Source organism: Mixophyes fleayi, chromosome 2 (assembly GCF_038048845.1).
Source record: "Mixophyes fleayi isolate aMixFle1 chromosome 2, aMixFle1.hap1, whole genome shotgun sequence".
Lineage (NCBI taxonomy): Eukaryota > Metazoa > Chordata > Amphibia > Anura > Limnodynastidae > Mixophyes > Mixophyes fleayi.
The window spans coordinates 254,090,899-254,106,225 of NC_134403.1; the positions used below are offsets into that span (position 1 = coordinate 254,090,899).

General features: G+C 40.8%; 1 pseudogene; it reads right to left on the bottom strand.

Annotated features, from left to right (window-relative positions):
* Window positions 1–405: 405 nt before the first annotated feature.
* On the bottom strand, window positions 406–6,898 carry LOC142138864 (acidic mammalian chitinase-like; annotated as a pseudogene).
* Window positions 6,899–15,327: the final 8,429 nt, after the last annotated feature.

A 15,327-nucleotide genomic window follows, 5' to 3' on the forward strand; every position in this document is an offset into this window, starting at 1 on the left:
TGCCCAATATTATAATATTGTACTGCTTTTTTTGCATGATGGGGGGGCATACATGCTGGGATATTGGGCCACTTGCCCAATATCAGCTGTAAAATTACAGCATATGTCCATCTCTATGATCAACAGGACAGGCAATAAGATTTCATCAGTGTGTTGCTATCCATTGATTGTTAAACATGCACTTATATCCATATGGTGTTGCAGTTCCCCTCATAAATCATTAACTGATAAAAATGTTGCACATTGCCAGGCTTGTACTTTTCTCTTGAAAATCACACCTCAGATTTACCTCCATATAGATCACCTTAAAAAATATATTTTATTCATTGCAAGCTGTTATATTTCTTAGTATATAGATCAACACTGTTACACAAGATCATTTTATGGCAATATGTTTATTGAATTCATCACTGAAAAGTGGTTTATTGACATCTGAACATGTAGATCCTTCTGCTTATGCCCAGTTACAGCAAGAACAGCTGGTATCAAAAACTAATCCGGTTTGGCAGGACTGCTGGTAGGTCTTCCCATTCAGACAGTTAAAGAAACCGCTTTTGCTTTTTGGGTTTGGGTAAAGACCATTTGATTTTCCAACGCAGAAACTGCTGCTACCACTTCCAGTCCCACTGGCTGCGGTTGGAGCTCCAGCAGTTGGAGCCCCAGCAGTAGGAGCTGCTGCTGTGTTTGGCGCTACAGTTATAGATGGTGTCTTACAATCTGCATGGAATAAAAATTAAACATTAACATTTGCATATAACATGCTATGTAATATGTTTATATTCATGACACTGACATTCCATAGATCACATATATGTTTTAAACACACACTCATGTCCATGATCATAACATTTAATGAAGCATTCTCAGGCAAATTTTGTATCTACAATGCCTCTTATGCCACCACCATAGGGCATAATTTGAATATTATACTACAAGTTAAGATGACAAATTCCATTTATTTCTAATAGCTTTAATAGTGACTAAATAGACTGCTGGGGATAGAAACTCATTTAGGCTTTTCCATTTATGTTCCATTACTAGAAGATCAACTGATGAATCCTGATCAAATGCCACTTTTGTCGCCTCTTTATCAAACAGTTCTGGGAGCTACTGGACTACATTTTTTTTCAATGGTTTCCAAATTCTGGGCACACCTAAAAAATGTATTTGGAGACACACTGCAGATACACAGATTTTAACACTCACTTGGGAAAGAGATTCCCAGAGCTGATTGCAATGTAGTCATTAGAGGGTATTTGCCTTGACCGCAGAAAGTCCCACTAAAATCATCCAAAGGAAGAGCCCACACCATAGCACCTCCAAAGTTATTCTTCATCAGCCACTCTGTCTAGTATGGGAGAGAAATCACATTATATGCAATGATTTATGTGTTTGGAAAAACCATTATTGGACAAAAATCTAACAATTATACTTTTGATCGCTCAGTCTCCTGCAGTGTTTCAAAATGTTCTCAGTCTTCTAGTTGAATGGAAATGTAAAAACATTTTAATCAGTTTATATAGCTATTAAACCACCTTCAATGGGTGAGATTTAAATCTGACTGCTTTATTTCACGTTGATTTGCAGGAAAACAATATAAAATGAGCAGATCACTCTGGACCTTAGAGGGTAGATGTCACTCACCAGACTGTGAGTGCTTCTTCCCGTGTGTTTAGGAACCGTGGCCGCCCACCATCCTGAGGGTCTGCGCATGCGCAGCCCTTTCAAACCTTCAGTACCTGTTCCTTTTAGTTAATTGGCTGATCAGGTAACACTCCCTATTTAAAGCACCTGAGTTCCATACCTCGTGGCCTGATCTTGGAGTCTCATTCCCCATGAGCCTCTGAAGGTGTTCCTGTGTTTCCTCGTGTATTCAGCTCAGCTGATTCCTGTGGTTTCCAGACCACTTCAACTCTCCTGTGGTTTCCAGACCACTTCAACCCTCCTGTGGTTTCCAGACCACTTCAACTATCCTGTGTTTCATCGTGACTGTATTAGCTGATTCCTATCCGCTGCCTCTGTGCACTACAGTCTTCAGCTCACTTCAACTCTCCTGTGTTTCATCGTGACTGTATTAGCTGATTCCTATCCGCTGCCTCCGTGCACTACAGTCTTCAGCTCACTTCAACTCTCCTGTGTTTAATTGTGACTGTATTAGCTGATTCCTATCCGCTGCCTCCGTGCACTACAGTCTTCAGCTCACTTCAACTCTCCAGTGTTTCATCGTGACTGTATTGGCTGATTCCTATCCGCTGCCTCCGTGCACTACAGTTATCAACTCACTTCAACTCTCCCGTGTTTCATCGTGACTGCACCTGCTGATTTCTATCCGCTACCTCCGTGTACCTGCAGAGTCCTGCTTGCTGCTACCCCTCAGTTCTACTCGTGTCTGCAGCAGCTGATCCGCTCTCCGTGCTTCTCAGTGTTCCTGTCGGTGTCAACTCGCCAGTCTGCATCGGATCTACGCCTCGCTGCTTTCATCTCGTCTAGACCATCTCTACTCTTCAGGGTTCTCCAGGAGTCCAGTTCTACATACTACTGCTTCCTGAGTATTTGTTGCTATCCCTGCTGGTCTACCTACCTGTGCGCTGCACCTACTTGATTACCGCTTCCACCCTCCTGGGACTTCGCATGCTGCCGGCCTCCAGCCGTTCAGGTATCTCTGCACTCCTGTCTGACAGCCTGCTCCTGAACCACGGTATGCATACTTCTCATTGACTGTGCTGGTGTATTGCATATCTTGCTGGACTGAGTTGTTCTCCTATGGAGTTTACTATCCCTTGAGACTATTGCCATCATTGACTGTGTTATCTTTTGCCCGGATAGTTCCTGTGACTTTGTATTATTGTGCAGTGCTGTTCAGTCATTACTATATTGTGCATATCATCGTGGAATCAAGTTCAGTGTGCCCGTGTATCCTCTGTATTGCATTCTCTCCCCGTGCTCCTCCTCACATATATATTCAGTGGTACAACTTGCTAGAGGCAGACCACTGATCCCTGTTTCCTGAGTCACCTGTTCCAGTATCCTTTCACATAGCAGTGGTACAACTTGCTAACGCAGACCACTGACTTCCCGGATACCTCCACCTGGATTCCATTCCCTCACCTAGACAGCGGTACAACTTGCTAACGCAGACCACTGACTTCCCGGATACCTCCACCTGGATTCCATTCCTTCACCTAGACAGCGGTACAACTTGCTAAACGCAGACCGCTGACTCTCATCACCTCCTCGTTGCTGCTGGACATTCCTCCTCACTATAGCAGTGGTACAACTTGCTACCGCAGACCACTGACTACCCTCACGTTTCCTTGTCCATTCAGTTCCTCGTGTACTACTACCTCTATATTACCAGTGCTGCTAGTCATAGACTTTCCCCGAACATTCTCTACCATCTGCTGTCTCCTGTTCCGTGATCACCCCGCTACCAGAGTACCATATTACCATCTATACTGCTCTGGTAAGTCCATCACCTGGTGATCCCTGGGTAAAGACTCCTAGTGCCCGTGACAGTAGAATGTCATTGGACATATGTCCAACTTTAATTCCACAATCCCTTTAAATATTACTATGCCAATATAATAGAACATTTTTATAAGGACTTTCCACTTATTTATGCAAAATTTCTACCACTCATAAAATCATGTGCCCAACATAAGGATCTTACTCTATTCCCACCTATACTAACCACAATGCATCCTCACAACTGTCCCAGTCTCCATCCTGAGCCACACTCACTCCTGTTGTTTCAGTTGTGTCCTCTTCCAATTAGAATATAAGCACTCTCATGAGCAGGGCACTTCCTTAGTTTTGGGGCTGCAGCCTAGAGCTTGTTTCAGACATGGCTGCGTGTGCTTGAGTTTGGCAAGACCTTACTGTAAATTGATTAGGGCCAAACACCCCTTCCTGAACCACTTCAATCCCTGAAATTGTAGACCGTATTCAATGTCCTCTGCATCCGAAGATGGAGTGGACAGGGCTGTGTTTATGGGTGTATGCTCTGGTTCTGGGCGATTCTGAGTGATCTTGCGTACAATATCCTCAAAATCGGCAGATACGTGCCTTGGTTAATCAGACCCATAGTTCCCAACAGTTCCACTTTTTAAAAACTTGTCCCTGGAAATATCCCTATTTTTGAATATTAATTCAATGTTAGATACAATAATTATATTGTATTCATTATTCTCTGTGTTTTTAAGTTAATATATATTAATTAGGAGTATTTAAAATGCAATAAAATATGTTTGCACGTACGTCCATTTTCGTAGTGTATCTTGCATGAAATAGCTCTGCATATGCCCAGAAATGAACCAATGAACGTAATTATGTGTCACTATGACTTGAGAAGCGGAATGGAAATGGGCAAGCGAACGTAGGCCATGCACGGTAATGGCATAACTCAATTTCCATAAAATGAATATGAGTGTTGTGTTAACTTCTGCTAACAAAATATAGTTAAGCAGTATTTGTAAACTTAGGACCCCGTCATAGTTTCAATAGTAAATGTAAAAGATATACACGCACCTGTTTCTTTAATTTTGAAAACAAACTGCATTTATCCATAAATAATGATTTTTAATTTAGAGATACAACTTTTATCAAAACTGACTTGCGCAGTCATTAGCCTGCAGCAGAGAGGGGAGCACATCCACAAAATAGCTGAGTTTTTTTTAAATAAATTGTTCCTTTGCTCTTAACCCATTCAAGTAAGCAGAGATTTCAAAGTTCCTATAGATCACCCATGTCAAGAGTTTAGAATTTGCCAGGGTAAAATAAACAGTGGTAAAATACAATTAGTGTTTGACCCTTAAATGCAGACATCCCTAAAGAGGATTATAGTTGGTGTCTTACAAAATATCTATGTCTTATACCTTACAGAGGTGCAGACATAGATATATGTAAAGAACCTTAATAAGCAGCCTCCTAAAAAAGTATGAATATGACAAATAATTGCAGACAATATGTCCCTTTCAATCTAGACTTCCAGATCCCAATGCTGCTGTACTATGGCCAGGTCATTTCAAGCCCCTTGCTTCTTTCAATATAAATATGTTCATACCTTGATCTGGAAACTCTTCTGGTTGTCATATCCAATTCATTCACTTCCTTTATAGACATAGGGGACTGCTTGTGGACTGTTCCACACTTCTGTTGCACCTTTTTAAGAAACCACAGATCTGTATAAAATTAGAAACACAAGTGAAGAGCAGTTTGTTCTGGTAGCATCCTCAGTCTGGTCTTTCATCTCCCATGTTTCTCTGGCACACATTGCCTGTTAATCACAGAAAGTCAAAGCATTTCTGTTCATGCTATTAAATCTTGGGAGTGGGGTATGCCCAGTGACAAGTTTCATGGAGAAGCTTCATGTCGTTTTTGCTAAGGACAAGAATAACATTTTGTATCATCTGATCATCTTATATTTGTGTTACTAGAGAACTTGTGTCACATGGCTCATTTTAATGGTCCATGTACACAGGAGTAAATAAAACATGCCGGCATCATGTTTGAGTATATAGTAACTTTTTGGATTTATACCCCATTTAACTAGGGCTAATAGCTAGAAATGCAATGGATAAAACATATGGTTACAATGAGGATACCTCAAAGTATGCCATAAATCCAGCCTCCTGTGTGTATGAAGCAGCAGGACCACCGCCAGAGGTTGGGGCAGCAAGACCATTGTTGGAGGGGTTGCTGAGTGTGAAGGTTCGTCCATAGGCTGGAAACCCAACCATGAGCTTTTCTGGTGCAGCTCCATTATTTTTCCAGTAGTTCATAGCATAATCCTAAAAAGTAAGAACAGTGGTAAGTTTCAACACCAAGTCCCTAGCAGTTACCAAAGACACAATGAGAAAATATAGAACAATAGACAACATACCACATTGAAGTAGATGTAACCACCCTGATCAGCTGGACCCTGGTAAAGGGGACTATCCTCTCCTGTAAATCCTTCCCATGAACCACGCAGATCATATGTCATCACATTGATAAGGTCAAGGTACCTATGGCTGAAGTAGACTTCCTTGTAATCTCTGTACTACACTATAATGCATATACATAAAAAAATAGGTCCCTGATTTTTCCTTGTGTGTGAAAGCAGTATGGCAGCTTGTATAACAAATAATAAATATGTCATGAAATAAGCTTCCTTATCATGTATTTACCATGCAGTAAAACTAGGCATTTGCCTAAGGCAGCAACTCACTGGTTTTATGTTATTCTATAATTATATACTTTCAACTATTGATTTTTTTGCAACTTGGTTCATCCATCTACTTTTTCATATAAAAATAATGGAGCTGGGTGTATTGGAAAGAGAGGGAACTAGTGGGTTGCACCCTCACTAATTTTGCCAGCATCAACTGTAAACACAACTCTGTTTACATTTCTAGACAATTAAATATAACATAACTTATAAACACTAACTATTACCCCACCCCCATAAACATAAACAATCATTCTACTATACACAAAGTTTTTTCTGTCAATTTGGTAATTTTCAACCATTCTGAGGTGTCAAAATCAGATCCAATTGCATTTGATTCCACATGAGGGTGGGCAATTTTGTCAGCAGATGACTGTATTGGACATTAGCCAACATTGTGTGTGCAGTTATCCACTGACGAGTAACATATGAGCTCCCATTTGCCTGGCACACTGAGAGTGGGGGCACTCCATTTGGCAATAATTTATGTGTCTATTTAGGACACGGATTCAGACATCAGACAATCAGGATCTCTACAAGATGTCACTTTCTGGTGAAACGTGCTTACTGAGATAATTGTGGAATTTGATAAGCATTTTCTATGGTGGACTTTCCAGCAGACACAGCAGCCGACATGAGCAAACGAGGCCTGTTGGTTTGACTGGATTCCTGCATGAATGCCTCGTACATTTCCTGCAATATAAAACTGTGATGTAATTTATATGATTCTCAAATTTATATAATTAAATTGGAATATATATCACATAACAAATAGTGTAACACTAATGGGGATTATATGATATTTGATGATCCCCCTACCCTCTCGCTGTAGGAGTCCCACAGGGCTCCGTTCTCGGCCCTCTACTCTTTTCGCTCTATACTTCCTCCCTTGGTGCTCTCATCTCCTCCTTTTGCCTTCAGTATCACCTTTATGCTGACGACATTCAACTTTACATCTCTTCACCTGATCTTTCCTCCACCCTCCTCGCTCAGGTATCTTACTGCCTCTCCGCCATCTCCTCCTGGATGTCGGAGCGCTTTCTCAAAATCAACATTTCCAAAACTGAACTCATTGTCTTTCCTCCTCCCAGCCTCCCATCCCACCATGACCTCTCCATTGTCGTTAACAACACTACCATCTCCTCTGTCACCCATTACATTATAACTCTGTGTGCCATTTTTCAAAATATTGCTATTAGGAGTGGGTTGTCTATGGAAAAGGAGGTCGAAGTTGTTGGCCAGGAGATAGAGAATATCGACCTGGAGCCTGCAAACTTTCTTCTGGGATTATGTTCTCCTACAATAGTTTAGCTGTAATTGCAAAAGAATAAAGCATGTAGAGTACAATGTCATTTATGGCCACAAAAACAATTCTAAAGAAATTGAAAATAAGCAGTTAAATTTGTGGAATATATTTTGTTGTTTTTATTGGATTCTAACATAATCAATTTTTGAGTGTTTTTTTCTGACTCTTTTCTCCTCAAGGTCAGTTTTCCTATTGACTCTCCGCACCTGACTTCAAGTGACCGAGCACTGGGGGCTGTAGGAGCAAAAGCAGGCAATGAGACCTCTGCTTCCTCAGGCTCAGGCACCCCTGGGACAGATGTAGGGCCAGGTCCTGATGGGACAGACAAAAGGCAAACCAAGTTGCAGCCAGAGATGGATTTAACCCCTTGGTAGCTGTAGTAATAAGCTCCTGCTGGTCCATCATTATCTGGAGGAAGGCAAGGATGGCTATCTGGATGTCTTTGGTCTCATCAGGCAATTTTCTATAACTTAAAACCTTTTACACCCAAAGTTGGCAGTAAGGGCTAAGCGCTGACCTTATAAATCACATATTGCCAAAAACCATTCGTAATGCCGTTAAAACACTTAGAAAAGGATCAGAGATGCTTCTTCAATACAGAAGTTGTTTGCGTATCAATTTCAATTTAGGAGAAAGACAAAAAACAGAAATAACATAGAAAAGCAAAACTGATTCTATTTACGGTAAGAAATATATCACCATAGAGTTATATCAACATATATAAAAAAAAAAAAATGAATCACAAAAACACAGTAAATTAGAAGTCCGGATCATTAGTTTTTGGGTTGTTTTATATATTTTTATCCTATGATATTGACTTCTAATTTACTGTATTTTTTGTGATTAAAATACATTTTAATATATATTGATATAACTCTACGGTGATATACTTCTTACCTTAAATAGGATCAGTTTTGCGCTTCTATGTTATTTCTGGGTTTTATTTTATTTCTATAAGGCCTCCAGGAGTGGAGGCTATTGCCCCTAGAGCTCCACCTCTTGATCCTCACTTTATTTTTCAGTCAACAATATATGCTTTCAAGAAAGGATTAATATGTGAAAATATAATGTCAATGTTCGCTAGATGCTGAATTGAGGGTTCCATGTAGGTAGCTCAAGCAATGTTTTGATTGTTCATCATATTAAATTAGTTTTTTGAAGGACAATCCAAGGTTCAGATTATTAGGAAAATCTTTTATGTGTAAACATTTTAAAAAAGAAAATAAGTGTACAGATATACATTAGTGGAATAACGTCCCTATGGGACCTAGCCCAGCCAGCCCGTGGTGGTTTAGTAATGTTTCAGGTCTCCATGGCAACGTGTAGAAGGTGCAAAATATTTTGTGAAGAAATTACTTAATATGGTGACTTCTGTGTGACTCTTTGTCACAAACGCCCAGCCTGTCCCAGATACAGCAGTCTGAACAGCTGGCCGTGACTGGCGTCACCTTAGTCACTTAGCAATGAATACACCTTTTCTGCCACCATGAAGGATTTTTTATGGTGTTCTTAAGTTCACCATAACCACTTATTAATGTTTCACACTTAAATCACATACACATGTAGCATGAGAATCACAGAGAATACGCTAGATTAAATTTATTTAATCTGAAAAATGTTTCCATGGCTTATTTACAAAAATTAATAGCAAGACATACAATATGTTTACACAAATGAGTTTGAGAAAATATAATAGGAAATAAAATCAGAGTACTGCTTACTAGATAGACTTGATGTGTGTGAGGGAACACAATAGAAGAATATGGGACATTTTAGTCTTGATAGACTCCCTCATGAAAATGCACACAGTAATGTCTAAAGCAGAAGATTTTAAACCCTTCTTACAGGCCCTTCACCCCCACCTTAGGAATTACACTTTCAACTAAGTCAGATTGATTCCCAAAATGACACAGAGCTTTCCAAAGTAAATTATCTATCACTAAGATATATGTTTGGGCACCTCAGAGAATCTCTCACCTCTGTTCTGCTTGAGTGACTAGATGGTTTATCGATCTGGCTAGTTTCAAAAGACCCTTTGTTAATTGCACAGGTCACCTAGGTCAGTCAGCAAAGTATACTTTGAGAGGTTACATAAAATATTCACATGGTCATACATGAATTCAGCAGAAAATAACAATCAGTCATTAGATATACTACATAATCATTACATTGTAACTGGAAGTCAGATAGTGCAACTTTCTGTATCTGAAAGTGAGGTAGTACAACTTCCAGTTTTATTACGGCGATGCAGAATACAGAAATGGAACATTCGTAGACCTAATGGCAACAAATCAGAACTCCAAGTTCAGGTGGTCCTTTTGCCTATACAGAGAGTCCAAAGCAGCAGGAATAGATGTCTTGATAGCACCTTTGAACTTCAATCTAGGATCTTTTTCCCTTTCCCTCACAAATTCAGAAAGGACAAAGCTGAGGTGATAGCGATACAGACAATGGATATAACACTTTACTCTGAATTGTTTTTCTGTTTTATCCAAATTACACTTTACTTATCATTGCTTACACCTGACCTTCTACACATATTTGAATTTTGTTTTGGGTGAGAAACTCTCTAATATATAGGTCACTTGGCATATAAGGGTATTTCTAGTTCTTGAATGACAGAGTTCTTACCCCTAAAACATTTTAAATGTCCAATGATTGTGTTTGTGTGTCTGTGTTTTGTGTGTTTGACATGTGAAGGCAGCGACAAAGAGCCCTAATTTAAGATGATGTGTCGCACTATTTACTAAAATATAAATAAAGACTAAGTGATATGGCTTAATATGTCTTTTCATTTAATTTAATAGTGTCAAAAAATAAAATATTAGGGGTGTGACTTGGGCACTAAAGATGGTGGACATGTTTTTCCTTGACTCCATCTGAATGGTTCAGATATCCACGGAACACTGCTTCACCCCCCGCCCTCCATACCTACAGCTCTTTGCTGCTCATACTGTGGGCTTTCTGGAGATCTGTCTGGCTTATCACTGGAACCGCTCCTCCCCCTTGTGAGCTGCAACATCCCAGCTGAAGGACCCACCAAAACAGGATCTTCAGTCCTTGTTTAACCCAGAGTCTGGCTATATTGGTGGCCTGCATATAATAGCTAGTCACTGTAGTTATAATCCGTAGACAATTCCATTCACTACTACAAACAATCTTGATGTTGTGAATGATCTATTGCCTGACGACCAGCCTGATCTACTAGACAGCAACTGATAAGCCGGCACCTGGAACTCAGATTCAATACATGATGGCAATCTAGTTACCTGCTCGCTGCTCCATGGATCCCAGATCTTCAATGACTATTCACCAACTTGGGACCCCAACGGCTCACTTGTCTCATTGTGGCTGTCCGCAACACCACTCTTGACAATTCCTCCTTCCACTGCTGCTGAACTTATTCATTTATTCTAGGCCACTCTTTCGCGACAGCCCACAATCACAGAGACGGACTAGTCTCACTGTCTGACACTTTCCATACGGATCGCTGCACAAGACAGCTGACTGCACTGTGTCAACACAGCTCATTCACAACACCATAAGAGGGTGTACGGCTTACACAAATTATACCTGGCTCTTTTCAAAAACCCCTATGCATTTACTAGTAAGTGGCATCGCTATACAATAAACAGCTGATTAACGCAAAGCAGCCCAGAAGAGCTAAGTAGAGTTAGTTGCACTGTTTCACTTACATTACCCATCTTCTGTGCTAAACCCCCAATACTGCTAACTATATACCTAATAAAGATATTTGAATACCATCTTGCTGGTATATAGCATGAAATTAACATTACTGATTTCATTAATTATCATCCTATTGATAGTTGTTTCCAGCACTCTGCTGCCCTCTGGTGAGATATATTTATATATATATATATATATATATATATATATATATATATATTATAGTGCTCTAAGCTTCAGACAAGCTCTGACACCCCAGTGCAATTATTCATGATCCAAAGCTAAATACTCAGCATCCCACCCACACAGATCCCCTATTGCATTTCACTATGAGAGGACCACAATTCTCTTGTAACCTTAACCTTCTCATCTACTATATTCATCATGTACAAATCAATTTTGAACGGATACAATGGGGCAAACCCTGAAATAGCACAACATTTCTCTTCGGCAAGATACACAAACTACAGCATCCATTTAACGCTTATTGCCCTTGTCATTCCTAGAGCAAGACGATAACTCTGAGGGAACCCACACCACTATAGGAGACATCCCTGCTCTTCAAGAACTACTAATGAATCGACTGGGTTCATTTGTTTCACATCATCAGAAACAGATCTCACTTCAATCGTTAAACAAACTACTGAATTGAAACACAAGGCAGAATCTTCACTACAATTTCAAACAGAGACATTCTTCACAAGGAAGTAGAACTTCTACCTTGCTCCAGAACCATAACAAGCTACAAATACAGATTAAAAGGACTCACAGGACCCTGTTCCCCAAACTGAGAAAAGAAGAATCCCGAGAGACACTATCATTAAATTGCTCTCCTATAAGGTGAAAGATAAGATCACATCAATTTGTAGAAATCAACCTTATATACTGTTTGAAGGAAAGAAGTTCAAATATACTAAGATCTGGCCCCAACAACTATCACAAATCCATGTGACCTGAAAGATATAGGGCCTATTTCATCAAGGCACACATTCCGAGTGCAACCTGCGTTCAGTAGTATTTAAGTTTTGCGCATGAAGGAACGGATCTCAAGATATGTTGCTAGATGAATTTGGTAACAAAGTTATTTATGCAATGTAAAAACTGCGTGATGCATCACTGTACCTGTATGATTGAGTATGCTAGGCATTTGGATTGCCTACTTGTTATAAATAGTATGCTTGAGCTCTTAGGAGCCGATTTTGCATCATCATGGTTTTGGTTTTATTTGAATCCTGCAATGTATTCAGTGTCGGACTGGGGCAAGGAGGGACCACCGGGGGACTGCAACGCTAGGGGCTGAACAGAGAGGGTGTGGCCAGCCATCATAGAGGCGGGACCTGACACTAGAGGGGGAGTGGTCAGCCCACAAAGGACAGCTAGCACCATAGTGTAGTATATAAAGAATGCAGTTTGTATATAAAGAGTACATAGTCTTGACCTGCCCCTTAAATTTGGCAGAACAGTCACCAAAAATCGAGATTGTTCCACTAGACCAGGCTTGGCTACCCTGTGGCACTCCAGGTGTTGTGAATCTACAAGCCCCAGCATGCTTTGCCAATATATAGCAGCTTATTGCTAGTTGGGTATGCTGGGACTTGATGTTCCACAACACCTGGAGTGCCGCAGATTAACCAAGCCTGCACTAGACTCAGAACATTTGACAGACTGTCCTACCTGTTCTTGTCACTTTTACCACTTGTGCCTGCTGGTTTCTTTAGTTGTGTCTTGTCTGGATCCTGGAATGTTGAGGGCCCTATTTGGAAAAAATAATGGGTACATTTAGAAAATTCCAACCAGTCCTGGCTTTTGTCCCCCCCTTCATCACCCTGTGCCATGCTGCTTTGGCCCCCCTTCATCACCCTGTGCCATGCTGCTTTGGCCCCCCTTCATCACCCTGCGTCATGCTGCTTTGGCCCCAATTCGCTCTCTGCCATGCTGCATGTGCTCCCCCTTCACTCTCTGCCATGCTGCCTGTGCTCCCCCTTCACTCTCTGCCATGTTGCCTGTGCTCCGCCTTCACTCTCTGCCATGTTGCCTGTGCTCCCCCTTCACTTTGCCATGCTGCCTGTGCTCCCCCTTCACTCTGCCATGCTCCCCCTTCACTCTGCCATACTCCCCCTTCACACTGCCAAGCTCCCCCCTTACTTCCGTTCATTCACTTACCTTTTCTATTGGCTTCTTTCTTCTCTTCTTCTCTTCTCTCTTCAGTCACGCCCGACATTCAGTGCGAACGGAGCAGTCGGAGCAGTCGACTCCTCTGGGAGCGCTGCTGTCATGTGAGTATTTTTATTATTTTTTTAAAACGTTTTCCACTCCCTCCACCAACGAAGAGGAATGTATTTGACCCTTCATGTAGGTGACCAATAAACATGGTTAGTGATTGTGTAGGATTGTATAATTTATGGCATTCAAAATGATGTTTACATTTGTGTATGTGTTTTATTTACATGTTTCTTTGGGACACTACAGGTCCCAGCATGGGCTTGCAGCCATGCAGTATGCTTGTGCTTGTAGTATTACATACACCAGCATATCCAGACACTTAATGGTAGCTTGGTCTTCGTGGGACCTATTGTGCACCAGGGACAAAATACTTTGGGGGGGCGTTGGAGGGCCACAACTCCCTAGGGAATGCAGCCCGGTACTGAATACTCTGCAATAGGTAGCTATTAAGGCAGGGAGACCCGATGCAGCTGAATTCCCTGGTATAGTGTCACCAGCCAAGGCAGGCAAAGCCTAGTGCTGATGATAGTGAAATTGGAATGAACCCACGCTGTTTGGCCTCCATTTTTTGTTAGTTCCTGTCTAGGCTGACAGCACTACAGTTGGTTAAGCTGTTTTGGGGGGGAAGCATTTTTTTTTAAACTTTGTCTGTAAAAATTTAATAATTTATGGCAATATTGTGACTGTATGCTGGTAATAGCATAATAGCTTTGAACCCATAATAGTGTATTTGGAAAGCAAAAGATTACCTCGTTCATTACAGTAATAGGGGATGATGCCATAATTTGTATTCCTTATGTATAAAAATGTCCGGGAGTTAATATCCAGTAGAAAGGGACAAATGTATATTAGATATTAGTTTGTGTTCACAATTTACCTTCATTATGGTACAAATTTACATGAATACACATTTTCATTTTTTAAAAAAGAAATACACACTCACCAATGTTTGGAACAAATTAATTTGTTTTTACTATATAAAAAAACAGGAATAAAAGAAAAAAATCAATCACAGTAACATTTTTCGATCAGTTCGATCAGTTCAACATTTTTTTATTTTTTTTAATCTTTTTCATTAAAACATATAGGGATGGAGGTTAGGCAACTGGGTGAGGGGGACTGGAAACTGAATAATGGGGATTGCCAAAATGGCTGTCTTCTGGAGTTGTAGAAAAAAGGGTAAAAAATTAGATAAGCAAGCTTAGGTAATTTTGACAACAAATATTACTTCTATGGATGTACTTTGGATTCTTGGGTTTTGGACGTCTGCGCTTGTTCATGTTATGTTTATAGGTTGCTTCGGTTGCTGCCTTGTGGATTTCACGTGTTCCGGGTCTGTGGGTGCTAGTATTGGTAGGGTATTTCCGTTGCACAACTTTGTGTGTAGTAAGTTGTAGGTGCAGTTAATAAAGGGTGTACACGTTCAGTTAGTTTTACTTTGGCTGTTCTTTCTCGTGCTTTTTCTCTGTTTCTTTCTGGTTGCTGTTAGTTGCTTTGCTTGCCTGTGTGGGTTGAGCTGGTGCTGGAGTTCCTGTCCTGTGTGGGAGAGAAGGAGTGTTGGGGGGGCAGAGATGGGGGGGGGGGGGGTGACATAGTTTGGTAGGTGGCGGATTATGAGGCAATAGGTGCGTTCTATCTCTTCAGCGAATAGGTAGTGTAGCGCTTCTGTGGGTTTGAGTTGTAGCTCTTTTGCGTTTCAAGGAGTATAGCTCTTTTGCTTTTTGGGGGTCTATTGCTCTTTCGCTTAGTGATTATAGCTCTGGGTTTACAGCCCTTTTGCTTCATAGTTTGTAGCTCTTTTGCTGAGTGACTATAGCTCTGTATGTATAGCTCTTTTGCCTAGAGTTTCTCTGCTGGGTGATTCTAGTTCTTGGTTGGCTTGGCCTAATCCTCTAAGGGCCTG